Raw genomic sequence first — 14,298 nt, 5'->3', positions numbered from 1 at the left:
CACGTGCACATACACCCACATGTACACGAGTGCGCACACATACACGGACACACACCCATGCACATGCATGAATACACACGCATACACACGGACACACCCATGCACACATGAATACACACATGCATGAATACACATGTATACACCCACACGTACACGTGAGTGCACACACATAGTCATGGACACACCCATGCACATACATGAATGCACACAAGCATTAATACACATGCACACATATACCTACATGTACATGTGAGTGCACACATGCACACATGGATACACACCCATGCACACATGAATACACAGATACGAATACACACATACACCCACATGTACACGTGAGTGGACACACATACACGGATATGCACCCATGCACACACATGAATACACACCCATGCACCACGTACACACATGCATGAATACACATGCACACATATACCCACATATACACGTGAATGCACACATACACACGGATACACACCCATGCACACGTGCGCCCATGCACGTGCATGAATACCCATGCACCACGTACACACATGCATGAATACACACCCATGCACCACGTACACACATGCATGCACACTCACATGCACCACGTACACACGTGCATGAATACACACCCACGCATCACGTACACACGTGCACGCACACACCCATGCACCACGTACACACGTGCATGAATACACACCCACGCACCACGTACACGTGCACGCACACTCACATGCACCACGTACACACGTGCACGCACACACCCACGCACCACGTACACACGTGCACACACACTCGCATGCACCACGTACACACGTGCACGCACACATGCACACACCTGATGGATAGAGAACACCGTGACACTCCTGAGAGGCGAAGGTGGCAGGGAGTGGCCCAGGGAGGGCGAGGTTCTGACCCAGCTGACCAGCCACACAGACCACCAGGGCCCCCACCCACCCTGTGTCCAGCCCACGTGTCTGTTCATTCTCTGTGCTTCCCCCTCAGTGCCCCCACCTCCACACTGCCCCCTCCACGCTCCCCCCTCCATGCTGCCTGCGGGGCTCCTGAAGGAGCTGTCCGTCCTCTGAGTTGAGGTCAGACTGGTGAACTCCTCAGATAGGCAGACCCAGGGCAGGAGGCCACCACCCACCAGTTCCCCCAGCCCCATCTTCTCCCCACCCCACACCCACGCCTCCTCCTGACAGCACCCCCAGCACACGGATCCTCATGCGGAAGTTTGCTTGTCTGCAGGTCGGCTGCCTCCCTTGGTGGCTTGCGGGCACGGGGACAAGAGAAGGGATCGGCCACCCCCAGGACTCCCAGGGTGCCAGGGCCAGTGCTGGGTGAGGACACCGCCCCTTCCTCCCTCCGCCCCTTCCCCGGGCTGGCAGCCACACCCCCACCCCCACCCCATCCCGGCAGGCAGCGGGCGGCCCAGATGGCGGGGCCGCCTCCCCCAGGGCGCTCGGGGAGTTGCTGTTGGCAGCTTAGCTCCAGCAGCTGGGCGAGGAATGTGTTTCCTTTGTGTGCGGCCACGGGGTGAGCAGGCCCGGACATCTGGGTCCTATTTGCGGCCCTTTGGGGCGCAGGGAAGATTTTTCACTCCAGCCTCTGAGCTCACAGCTCTCCCCTAGCCTCTCCAGGCTTTGCTCGACACCCAGGGTGCTGTAGAAGCCCAAGCCCTGGGCGCTGTCCGCAGGGTGCAGGGCAGAGGGTTGGGGCACCTTTGATGGCAACTTTGATGGCCAAGGGCTGTGGGGTTAAGCCAGAGGTCAGGCCCAGAGTCACCCCCGTCGCTTTAAAAACACATCAAGAGGCTGGGCGCGGTGGCTCACACCTGTAATCCCAGCACTTTGGGAGGCCCCAGTGGGTGGATGACGAGGTCTGGAGATCGAGACCATCCTGGCTAACAGGGTGAAACCCCGTCTCTACTAAAAATACAAAAAATTAGCCGGACGTGGTGGTGGGCGTCTCTGAGGAGTCATCATATTTATTCTATTTGTCGTTCTCATAAACGATGCTGTGATGAACATCCCTGTAGATCACTGTTTGTGCATATTTCCTGAGAATGCATTCCTGAGGGTGGAATGGCTGGTCCCAGTTGAGACCCCACCATGGAGGAATGAGGTGCGGAGTAGCGGAGGGCAAGCGCAGCATTGGCATCTGAGGCCTGGTTTGGCTAGAGATGAGATGGGTCACTTCTCTTCTCCAGCTTCCCAGCGTCCCCATCACCATCTGTGAAATTTCAGTGTTGGTCTCTCAGGTGCTTTGCAGCTCTGATATGTTGAGATTCTAAGTACTTATGTGTATCAGTCAGCTATCGCCGTGTAACAAGCTACCCTCAAAGCAACCACCATTCTTTGGCTCACAGTTCTTTAGGTTGGCAGTTTTGGCAAGCCCAGTGGGGTGGTGCTTCTTGGCATGGCTGGGTTTGCTGTTGGCTGTTCTGTGATCAGCCATGGGTCAGTCCAGCTCCACCAAGTAGCTGGGCCAACCTTGTCCTGCGTGTGTCTCATCCTGAGCATGTTCACATGGGGGCTCCACAGAGGGCTAGTGGGGCTGCCCGCCACTGACATCCAGGCTCAGGGTATCTGACATCCCTTGTGCCACATCCTGCCCCCAGCCAAAGCAAGTCCCCCAGCCAGCCCACATCCAGGGGGCAGGGAAGTGGACCCCGCCTCTCCACAGGAAGAGCTGCAATCACATCGAAAGGACAGGGGTTTGGCAGGGTGGGAAATCAAGGCTGTTAGCAGGAAACCCGCCTTGTGGAGAGGGCCCTGAATAGCCATGACCAGCATTCCCTGAGCTCCTGCTGCAGAACAGACTCAAGTAGCTCCTTAGTCCTCAGACACCCCCCCGGGAGGGGTGCTCCCCCCACTTAATGGATGAGGGGAGCTGCCTGCTGGGCTCACACGGCGGAGGGGGCAGGCCTCGATTCAAGCCCAGCCCAGGCTCTGTCCTGCAGCAGCGAGCCACCCTGTTGAACCTGCAGAGGACGGGGCTGCCAGGGGAGGCACATGGGGGCTTTGTCCTTATGGGCCAGTCAGCAAACCTTTACGGGGCCCTGCCATGTGCCAGGTGCTGTTCAGGGCCCTGCCCTGGGGGAGACGGGCGTAAACATGAGGACCAACACAGATGGAGGCTTCAGACACTGATGAGTGGCTGGAGAAGAAAAATGGGTGATGTGGCAGAGAGTGCGGGGGCGGGATGTGGGGGCGGTCAGGGAAGGCTTCTCTGAGGAAGGACATTTGCGCCAGGACCTGAATGATGAGGAGACGGCTATGCAGAGATTGGGGAAGAATTCCAGCCAAAGTCAAGGCCCTGAGGCCAGCGGGAGGGACGGAAGCGCAGATGGCATGGCTGGCCAAGACTGGCGGAGAGACCCCCAGCCCACCTGTCCCCATCTGGCCCCAGGACACTCAGCACACTTTGTCCCACCTTCTGCATTTCTTTGGCGAACCCTGGGTTCACTTGCAGCGTGCGGCTATCCAGAGAGGCTCCTTGGTCCTCAAAAACCCATGAGGGAGGCTTCTTCTCTCCTTGGGAAAGGAAGAAGCAAGGCCAGGTCCACCTGGAGCCACATAGAGGGTGCAGAAGGGGTGGGTGGGCCCAGCCTGCAGACAGAGGCCAGCCTGTGTCCTCCCTTTCAACGGAGAGCCCTGGGCTGGGGTCCGGAGGGGAGTTTCAGTGAGATTTTTGTCTGATACGGTTTAGCAGCACATCTGTGACAGAAGGGACCTCTGCACCCAGGCCGGCCGTTCATGGTGGTGATGGCAGCCGGCAGGCAGTCCGGGCGCTGCCAGCCAACTCTGGGCAACAAAGCTTCCCCCACACGGCTGGGAGGGGGGAGGGGGTCTTCACTGTGCCCCAGAGCCTCTCTGGTTGGTCCCCTTCCCCAGCACTGATGCTCACTGTCACCCAGGCCAGCTCTGGGCACAGTGCCAAAGGCGAGCCCCACCTGGGCCAGCTCCACGCAGCCATTGTGGCCTGGACAGACGGCCTGAAGCATGACAGCTGGGTGGCTGGGACGAGTGGCAGGCACTCTGTTCTAGACGCTTTTCATGAGCTCATGCACTTCGTCCCTCCGTGATTCTGCGGGGTGAATTCCATCCCTATTCCCATTTTACAGATGAGAAAACTGAGGCCAGATCAGGAGAGGGAAAAGCCAGCTCCGTTCCTGCAGGGAAAAGGCACCTGAAGTTCCCTTTCCCTCCCTGCCCCAACTTTCAGATCGCGAGAAATGACGTCCGCGTGGCAGGGCCACGGAGGGCTTTTGAGTTTACGAAAGCCTTTTTTTTTTTTTTGAGACGGAGTCTCGCTCTGTTGCCCAGGCTGGAGTGCAGTGGCCGGATCTCGGCTCACTGCAAGCTCCACCTCCCGGGTTTACGCCATTCTCTTGCTTCAGCCTCCCAAATAGCTGGGACTACAGGCGCCCGCCACCGCGCTCGGCTAGTTTTTTGCATTTTTCAGTACAGACGGGGTTTCACTGTGTTAGCCGGGATGGTCTCGATCTCCTGACCTCGTGGTCCGCCCCTCTCGGCCTCCCAAAGTGCTGGGATTACAGGCGTGAGCCACCGCGCCCGGCCACAAAAGCCTTTTTGTTCACTGTCTCAAATCACCCCACCCAAAGACGCAGCCCGTCTTACCTGAGGGGAGCCAGAGACACACGTTTGGGGATGGCACCGACCCTGAGTTCACACAGTCGGTTCACACAGCGGCACGGGAGGCAAACTGAATTTCCTGCCACCCCGCCCACTCTGTTGCCATGGCAACCCTGTGACCTCCGTCATCATCACCCACAGGCCCTGGGGTCAGGGTCCCTTGTTCCTGTCCGCCGCGGGAAGGGCAGCAGGGGTGAGTTAGTGGGGCCAGAGGGAGGGTCCACCCTGGGTTAGGCCCACGAGGACCCGGAAAGGCCTGGGAGAGAAATGGGACTTGGCCCCTTGTCCCTGCGGGGGCGGGAGGGTCCACGTAGACCGATGGCAGAGAAGGCACTGCTCCCCTGTGTTTATATGGCTGCTTATTTGCCAGGCAGGAAGGCCGGATACAAGCCAGATGTGGAGGCAGCCACAGGGCAGCGCCTGAGGCTCTCGGACCGCCTCTGCCCACCCCAGATCCCCACACTCGGCACAGCCCTAGAGGCCGGGGGCAGGGGACGGGGGGCGGGGGAGGGAGCCGCCTCCCGGTCACCTGGATACAGGGTGGGGGTGGATGGGGGCACCCGCTGTCCTGGGGCCTGCCCACAAGGAGCCCCACGTCTCTTCACTTTGCCTCTGTCTTGGCCTGGGAGCCCCGGGTCTGATGCTGGTCAAAGACCTTCTCAGGGCCCTTCCCAGAGTCAGCACCAGGTTCTCCTCGTTTCATATGCCCCTCAGGGGGTACACAGAGACCCCGCTGCAAGGGCCGCCCTGCACTGCTCACGCCATCCACAGCTCACCCCACAGCTGTTCCTGAGGTGGGAGGGCATTGCCCGTCCCCAGGCCTTTGGATAACGGCGGCTCCGGAGGACACTGAGGCTGGGACTGTCCGGTCCTCAGTGGGCTGTGCCTTTCCGGGTTTTCTCGGTCACCACGCAGCAAGTGTTTGCGGAGTGCCTGCAGTGTGACACTGGTGTAGGCTGTGACCGATGCCGAGGAAGCTCTGCCCTCCTGGAGCTCACCGGGAGCATCCACAAGAGAAAAAAAGGAGCAGGACGGGCAGGTGGGCTCACCGGGAAAGATGGTGACAGGAGGGGATCCAGGGCAAGGACTGCGTGGGCTGCAGCATCACCGGGAAGCAGGCAGCCCGGGGCAAAGGCGTGAGGATAAGAGGCAGACTTGCGGGGACCTGGGGGAAGTGCATTCCCTGCAGAGACACCGCCATGCAAAGGCCCTGGGGCAGGTGCAGCCAGTGACCCAGGCCCAGCACAGGTGGACGTGGGGGTAGTGCGGGTGGTGAGGCCAGAGGGGACAGCTGGTGAGGCCGGAGGGGACAGCCAGGCACCAAGCGAGGAACAGCCGGGCCACTCTGGCACTGGCCAAGGGGCCGGGGGGCCACCGTGTACTGCTCTTGGGAAACGTGTGGCGGAGGGTGGCTCGCCCCTCTGGCTCTCCAGAAAGCCAAGTGTACGGGTTTACCTTGGCCTGGGCTCACTGCACTGGATGGCTGCCCGGCCAAGTAGAGGCTGGAATTCAGAGGCTGGGGCTCCATTCCCGGCCCTGCCTCTCACTAGCTGCATGGCCGTGGCCAGTGACCTCAGATGACCTCACCTCTCAGGGACAGCATGGGTGCGGGGTCGTCCGTCTCCAGGACCGTGAGGAGGTCGGAGGGCGGCCGTGGACGGATGACTCTCAGGGTCTCCTCTTTGCACATCTGTGCTTTTCCCAGAGGAAGCTGTGGGACCCATGTGATTCTGAAGGAAAATAAGCAGCTGTTTAAAGCAGTGGCCGCCGTCGGGGTCGCCCGGGATGCCGTGGCATCCGCCGTCCCAGCCACCGTTGGGGTCACCCGGGATGCCGTGGCGTCCTCCGTCCCAGCCACCGTTGGGGTCACCCGGGATGCCGTGGCGTCCGCCGTCCCAGCCGCCGTTGGGGTCACCCGGGATGCCGTGGCGTCCGCCGTCCCAGCCACCGTTGGGGTCACCCGGGTTACCGTGGTGTCCTCCGTCCCAGCCGCCGCTGGGGTCGCCCGGGATTTGGCAGTGACTGTCGCGCGTGCATATTCACGTCACCCCCCACCCCCATTGCGCAGATGTGGACAGGGCTGCCCACCCAGGTTGCAGTGCCCGGAGCATGAGCTCAGCCCCTTAATTCTACACTTTTTTGGAGGGGCCAACTGAGGCACAGCACTGTTCTGGGAACAGGGCCCATCCTGGACCTGTCCTGAGCGCCTCCAATCCCTCCCTGCACCACAGCACCAGGAAAGGCTTTGTGAGAGGCCTTGCTGGGCCTCTGAGGCTGGACTTTGGGGCATCCTGGGATGAGGGGTCAGCTGGGCTAACAGGAGGAGAGGCCTGGAGCTCCCGGGTTGGTTGCAGGCCATGCCCTCCTCCTCCCCTGCCTGCCTGTGGTCAGCTCCAGCAAGGGCAGAACCGGTGCCCCCCACTCCCCGGGAGCATGTCCCAAACTCACGGAGAGGATGGGCTCTAGAACCAGGCACCCTGGGCCCATGCCTCAGTTTCCCCACCTGACAGCCTCTAGACCTTTGGGGGCACGAAATGAGGTGATTTGCACAAAATGCTCAGGTCAAGCCTGGCACGCAGTGGGACGTCATCGCCGTGGCTGTGTCACCTGTGCAAAGCCCTCAAGGCAGGTCACCTGCCTTACCTGCCCAGCGTCCTACGCCCCAAGGCTTTTATGAGGGTCAAAGGACATTACAGCAGAAGCAGGGCCTGTTACTCCAGAGCTGACGAAGGTGCAAGGTGGGGAAGGCTGGGAAGATGAGTTCTTGCACTGGTGGCCACGGGTCCTCCTCCCATGGAAGGTTCTGGAACCCCCGGACTGGGATGCCTGGGCTGTGGCCGTTTCCCAGCTGGGCAGGGCGGGCTGCGTGCCCCAGGCAGACAGGGGAAGTGATGGATGAGTGGCTGGCCGCGGCACATTCCAGGCTGCTTCCCACCCGCTCCGCCCAGCCTGGAAAGCGGCTTGCTCTCCCGGCCCGTTAGAGACGTTTCGCTGGGAACTGGATGCGCCGTCTGGGAAAGACACGGCCTCTCGCATGGGCCCTGGGGAGCGGCCTCCAGGGTCTGGGAATTTTCTTTTTTTCTTTTTTTGAAACAGAGTCTCACTCTGTTGTCCAGGCTAGAGTGCAGTGGCACAAATTCAGCTCATGGCAACCTCTGCCTCCCAGGCTAAAGCAATTCTCGGGCCTCAGTCTCCTCTAAGTAGCTGGGATTATAGGCACGCACCGCCATGCTCGGCTAAGTTTTGTATTTTTAGTAGATGAAGTTTCGCTACGTTGGCCAGGCTGACCCCAAACTCCTGACCTCAAGTGGTCCGCCCACCTCGGCCTCCCCGAGTGCTGGGATGACAGGTGTGAGTCACCACGTCCAGCAGGTCTGGGAATTTTCTCGATGAGTGGGAGCTTGGGAGGCAGATGAGGCTGCAGCCAGGGCTGGGGGAGGAGCCGGCACCCTCTCCCTGTCTTCTTCCTTTAGACATCTTTGACCGGCTCCTGCATGCCCAGACCCTTTGGGGAAACCACACAGAGGGAAACCCAACCTCAGGGCAGACTCAGGTGTGCCCAGAGAGGGGCGCATTGCACCCAGAGCCAGTGCCTGAGCCATCGAGGGAGGCAAAGCCCCTGCTCTGGGGTGGGGGGGACAGACAACTAGAAGATGCCACCATCAGCCATGGGCAGGGAGAGTGTGAAGGACACTTGGCAGAGGCCCAAGCCACAGAGGGAGGCCAGGAGGGCAGGTGCCTCCCCTCGGGGTTCCCAGGCTGCAGGTGCCCTCTGTGGCCAGTGGGGAAGGGGCAGCTGGGCCAGGTCACCCGGATCCACACCTGGCTCTGCCCCTCCTCAGCCTCTCTTTGCCTCTGTTTCCCCACTCGTAAGATGGAGAAGCGCAGGCTGTCCCTCAGGGCCGCGGAAGAATCCGTGAGGACAGGGTTGGTGCTCTGTGTGAGATCCTTCCCCTCTGGGCATCAGAGCCCTCCTCATCAGACTCCGCACCCACTGCCCACCTGCCTCTGAGCCAGTGCCATAGGGAAGGGCTGGGACCCAGATTGACCCCACCAGCCCCAGCAAGAGGACCTCAGTGCTGTTCTGAGCCAGGGAGGGATTAGGACACTTGTGTAGGCCCCGGGAGGACAGCCAGGGTGGGGACAGCAGGTGCCCCGGAGACCCCCTTGTGCTGGGCGGCCAGGCCTCGGGACCCCTCCCCAGATTCCATGCTTTCTTCTGCACACGCAGCGCTGGGCCTCGGGGGCTGTTAGAAAATACATGGGGGTGTCATTGGGGACTGGGGTCCCCTTGCAGCTGACGTAGGGTTCGGGGATGCTGGAGGCCTTGTTTCTGTTTCATGGGTGCTTCGAGCTTTGGAAAGAAAACCCCTTGGGGTTTGAAAGACGGTCCTTAAGCTCACGCCTCAGAGCCGGCCACCCCAGGCGCTACCCCAGATTCCGTATGGCGACAGGCCACCCACCCCAGCCTCAAGTACGAGTCAGTGTCCCTTCGGCCCACATGACACCCACAGGGCCGCACGTCCCAGCATGGGGCTGGATGCCTGGGCTGTCCCCGTGAGGCTGAGTCAGGGTCCAGGCTGGCTGGCATCGGGACCATTTCATCTCCTGATGGCTGCCATGTGCAGCCTAAGAGTGGCCGATGGGGGCTCCAGGCACAGGCCCTGGTGCTTCTGGGCTCTGAGACCCAGAACAAGTCACTCGCCCTCTCTGGGCCTCAGTTCCCCATCTAGAAAGTGGGTGTAGTGACGGGGCCCGCCTCATGGGGCAGCAGGTAGACGATGCTGAGAACAGACCGAGGGTGCCAGGTTCCTCCGTGATGGTAGCCCTTCCTGCCACTTCTGTATTCTGCCTTGAGATACAAGCCCCTTCAGACAGAGACGGCCCCTTTCCTGGTGCTGCTGAGCCCCCGCGGTTGCCTGAGGGCCATTGCACCAGGACACTGGGGTCTACTAGGAAGCACGAGGGGCTCTGTGTGGTTTTATTTTTCCAAGTGGTTTGATGACTTCATTCACCTGTGTGTGTCTGGACGGGGCCTTCTTGCAGATGGAGCGGGGAGCGGGGAGCAGCAAGTGGTCTTGTGTCGAGGGGATGCGGCTAGGCCTCTTCCTGTGTGGTTCGCAGCCACGGGCTGGTAGCCCACGGGGCCTCCAAGCCTCGAAGTGGGTCTGTAGAAATGGCCCTTGGCCGAGGTGCAGGGCCTCAAAGGGGAATGAGGTGGGAAGCCAGGCACCCAGGAAGGACGAGGCCACCCCTGTCTAGCGGTGCCTTAGCCTGGAGAGGAGCCTGCAGTTGGCCTTGGTGGAGCTGTGGGCCAGTGGGAGGCTCCAGAGACTCCCCACACTGCTTGCATGTGCAGGGATGGAGGAGGATAATAATTAATAACGATCGCAGAGTGCTGGACACCCCTGCTGCGCACGGCTTCATCTCCATCCCCTTTGAAGAGGCAAGGAAATGGGCAGAGAAGCTGTGGGTTGTCCGAGGAAGCCAGGCCGGCAGGACTCAGCCTCCCTCTGTGACTGTGGGGTGGACCCACCATGCCTCCCTGCCCCCCTGCCCAGCCAGCGCCAAGGAGATGGGTATCCAGGGCAGCCATGGGTCCCCTGCCCTGAGCAGCCAGCCCCCAATGTCTGCAGAAAGCGCCTGTCCTGTGACTGGACAGCCCAGCCCCTCGCACCTGCTGCTGACCAGCTCTCAGCCCCACCTGCCCTCAGCCCCGCCCCTTCAGCCCCGCCCCCTCAGCCCCACCTGCCCTCAGCCCCGCCCCCCTCAGCCCCGCCTTCCTTCAGCCCCGCCTCCCCTCAGCCCCGCCCCTGAGCATGGCGCTCCACTCACCCCACGTCCCTCTCTGCTCCACTCCAGCCCCTAAGCGGGGGGGGGGACCCCAAAGAGGCATTTCCCTTGAGGGACTTCCTTTGGAGGCTACCCTGGGCGAGCTGCGTCCTGGGGGACCCAGTCAAGCACAGAGACCCTGCAAACAGGTCGAACAAGAGGCAGGACCACCCAGAGTGGGGTGACATCCTGGGGACTGAACGGGGAAGGGTGAAAGAGCTTCGCGGGGGGCGGGGCAGCCTCTCCTGGGGAAGTGAGGTTGAAGCTGAATCCCAAAGGGAACAAGGGGCGGTCGAGGATCATGCATGGCCCTGAGCTGGGCACGGTGGTGGGGCGAGCAGGGAGATGGGTGTCATGGAGCGGGTGTGGGCTGGTGAAGCCCCATCTACAGCGGAAGCTACTAAAGAGTCTTAAGCAGGAGAGAGACGATGTGCCCCCCAGAGATGGCCCTGGCTGCTGCTGTGCAGACCTCCCAACTCCCTGCTGCCTGCATCCCCACCCCCCTCCTTCCCAGGTCCCTCCCGCACCTCCACCCCCCTCCTTCCCAGGTCCCTCCCGCACCACCACCCCCCTCCTTCCCAGGTCCCTCCCGCACCCCCACCCCCCTCCTTCCCAGGTCCCTCATGCACCCCCACCGCCTTTCCTTCCCAAGTCCCTCCACAGGTCCTGGTCAACTCCCAGGCTGTTCTCTTGGTCACAAATGCTGTTCCTCTATCTCTCCCCACTCACCCCTCATCTTCTCTGAGGGTCCTTGTCACTTCCTGCTTTCTCTGGTGGAGTCTGCGCCAGGGCAGCTCCAGGAGCAGGTCCCGGCCACAAGTTGCTCCATGAGCCGTGGCCTGATTTTCTTGAGTGCCAGGCAGGGCGTGGGGACCTCCCCTTCCTCATCTGTCACCTGGCTTCCTCCACATGTACAGAGGAGGAGAGTGAGGCTCAGAGAGGGGAAGAGGCTCTCCCTAGGCCACACGGCCAGGAGCACTCAAACAGGATTCAACAGACACCCGTGAGGTCCCATCACCTGCACAGCTGCCCCTGCATAACCCGGGGTGGAGCCTGGAGAACGGAGGGGAGGACACCACCAGCTCCCCAGCGTGTTCCTCAGGCACGGGGCCTCCTGCCCCTGCAGCCTCCGTTCGACCTCAGGTTTGAATCCCAGACCTGCTGCCTGTTTTCAGTACCCCGGGCCCTAAAAGGAGGCGAGCATGTTGATGACAAGCAGGAACTTTGGAGTCCTGCAGAGCCCTGGCCCTGTGGGGGCAACACCAGGTCGTGGCTCAGATCCCGGCACGCGGCACACTCGCTGTGTGACCTTGGGTAGATGACTTCACCTCTCCGAGCCTGGTCCCTCCTGGTAAAATGGGCTGATGGTAGCATCGGCCGCAGAGGGTCTCCGTGAGGATGAATGACTCATCAGTATCTGTAGAGCACTGAGAAGAGGCTCCCTGCAGTGAGTCGCTATCCAAGTCTCTGAAGTAAAAGGACAGGCCCCTGTTCTGCCCAAAGGGAACCACAGGAAGTCCCCAACTGCTCCGGGCGCCGGCAGGGCACTGTCTGTTCTGGCTTCAGGATCCAGAGTGTCGCGAGCACACAGGTGGTGGCCATAAGCCCTTGTTAGATGATGGCTGTGGCAACTCCTTGCACCGTGGCATGATGGCCCAGAGGTCTCCTGGCCACCCTCTCCACCTTAGGAAATGTGGCATGTCCGTCCATCGTATGAGCGCCCGTCCAGCGCCCGGCGCCAGCTCCTCAGTGGGGCTCTCTGCATCCATTTCTGTTTTATTTGAGTATCGTGGCTCAAATGTAGCCGCCTCCGTGGGAGGGCTTTGGAAAGTCCAGACAGGGCGTCCCCAGTGTCCTGGACCCGTGTCCCCAGAGCCAGCCTGGCGTTTGAAGCTCTCGGCCCCATCCCTGCCTGCTCCCTTCTGGGTGTGCCCAACCCACGCTGGCCCAAGGGCAGCCTGGTCTGGATGGGCTGCACCCCACAGGACGCCCCGCCACGTTCGCCTTCTTTGGATGTCACCAGGGACTGGCCACCGGCCCTGCAGCCAGGCGGTGTTGACGGCCCCCACAGCTGTGGCCGCACGTGTGCCCAGCCATCAGCCTCCTGACAGGCGGGTGGCCAGGAGGGGCAGGGCGCCCTCCGGGAGGGAGGCCAGCGGCTGTGCGGAGGGGACAGCAGGTGCCGCGAGGCCTGGGTGGCTGTTTACTGGCTGCTTCCTCCCCCACCATTCCCCACAGCAGACAGGGGGCTGCTCCACTCCTGCCTGGAGCACCGGGGGCTGGTTAGAGCCCAGGCGCCGCGGCCCTGAGATGTTGGGCAGGACCTCAGCACCTCTGAACTTCTCTGCTCTTCTGTGAAAGGGGCAGGCGGCAAGAGGATCAGGCGAGGTTGGCACTGTATTTGGCACGTGATAGCTGCAGAAGTCATTTATCCGTCATCTTCCAGAGGCCGGCTGGCCCTGGCCCCGGCTGGATCTCTCCGTCTGACAGTGGGGCTGAGACCCCGGGAATGGGGAACGGGCAGAAGCAGGGGTAGCGCCCACGGTTCACTAATAAAATGACAGACACCAGCCCCCAACTGTGGCCTCACCTGCTTCATGCCCCGGGCCGTGGGCAAGACCCACAAGTGTTAGCAGGAGGAGGCTGCAGGGCAGTCCAGGTTTTAGCAGGTAGAGGATGCCCTCCTTGCTGCTCTAAGCCGCTGAGGCCCCCGAAGTCTCAGCCACGGATCCCAGGTCTTTCTGCCTTGCCTTGGCACTGGCTGACCTTGACTTAAGATGAATGGGGAGGCCCAGGGGCTTACATCCGCACCCCCTGCAGAAAATGCTGCAGACAGGGTGCTGGCTTGGCCTCCTGGTGTCTCGGGCAGGTCTGTGCTGCAGGCCCTTCAGTTAACCTGGAAGCGTTGTCTGCAGGCCCTGCTCTCTGGATGGTGCAGAGGGGGCTCAGTGACCACCAGTCCTGCCCACCAGCGCCTTGAGCATTTTCCCACCCTCCCTGTACACAGCTGGCCCTGGGCAGAGCTGCTCAGACTTCAGGGAGCCTCAGACCATGAGAGAAGCTTGTTCAGCTGCAGGTTCTGATTAATCAAGTGTCCTGGCATTACCACCTGCCAGTGGGCGGCGCTCAGCGTGCCCAGGCCTCGGCCATCCCGAAATCAACGCTTCCTCTGCCTGCTGGTGGCCGTGCTCAGCGTGGCCAGGCCTCAGCCATCCTGAAGTCAACGCCACCTCTGTCTTGGCTGTCCTATGAATCACCGGGGCAGAAGATGGTGAAAATGGAGGTTTTGCCGCCCTAGGTGGTCTGCCTGCCGGGCTCTCCCTGGGCATACACTGCCCGCCCTCCTGCCCCAGCCCAGGGAAGCCTGTTAGCATCGGAAAGTGGAAGAGACTCCTAGAACTATGGCGTCTGGGGCCCGGACCAGCAGCAGCCCCACCTGGGAACATGTTGGCAATGCAGGTTCTGGGTCGCAGCCTGACCTGCTGAATCAGAACTGGGGGGAGAGGCTGCGGTCTGTCTGAACACCCCCTGGGGGATGCTCATGGAGGCGGGAGCATGGCACCACTGCCTCAGGGCACTGCCCCCTCCTGGTCTGTAGAAGCCTCAAACCTGGCGTGGGGTGTGGCTCTCCCAGGGCCACCACACACCGAGGGCCCCAGCTCCAGTGTGGCTGGCCACCTGAGATGAGCTGGCCCAAGCCTCTCCTCCGGCCTGGTTCCGCCCCCGAGATCACCTGCAGGTGGGACGTCAGCCACCTGTCAGGGCACCTGGGGCAGGCTGCCCCAGCGCTGGGCAGCCACTTGGTGGGGCCTTGGCTGGG

General features: G+C 61.6%; 1 protein-coding gene and 1 long non-coding RNA gene across 9 annotated transcripts in view; one reads left to right on the top strand and one right to left on the bottom strand.

The window, feature by feature from the left end:
• Window positions 1-14,298, top strand: part of CBFA2T3 (CBFA2/RUNX1 partner transcriptional co-repressor 3) — a 101,538-nt gene that overhangs the window by 59,920 nt on the left and 27,320 nt on the right. The gene's annotated exons all lie outside the window — the stretch shown is intronic.
• Window positions 2,102-4,074, bottom strand: LOC135968812 (uncharacterized). The gene is made up of 3 exons (XR_012428734.1): window positions 3,944-4,074; window positions 3,424-3,524; window positions 2,102-2,220 (listed from the first exon to the last, which is right to left on the bottom strand). It is a non-coding gene; the product is annotated as an uncharacterized lncRNA (long non-coding RNA).

This window comes from Macaca fascicularis, chromosome 20 (genome assembly GCF_037993035.2).
Source record: "Macaca fascicularis isolate 582-1 chromosome 20, T2T-MFA8v1.1".
In the NCBI taxonomy this organism is placed as follows: domain Eukaryota; kingdom Metazoa; phylum Chordata; class Mammalia; order Primates; family Cercopithecidae; genus Macaca; species Macaca fascicularis.
This window is presented reverse-complemented; position numbering and strand designations above follow the sequence as displayed.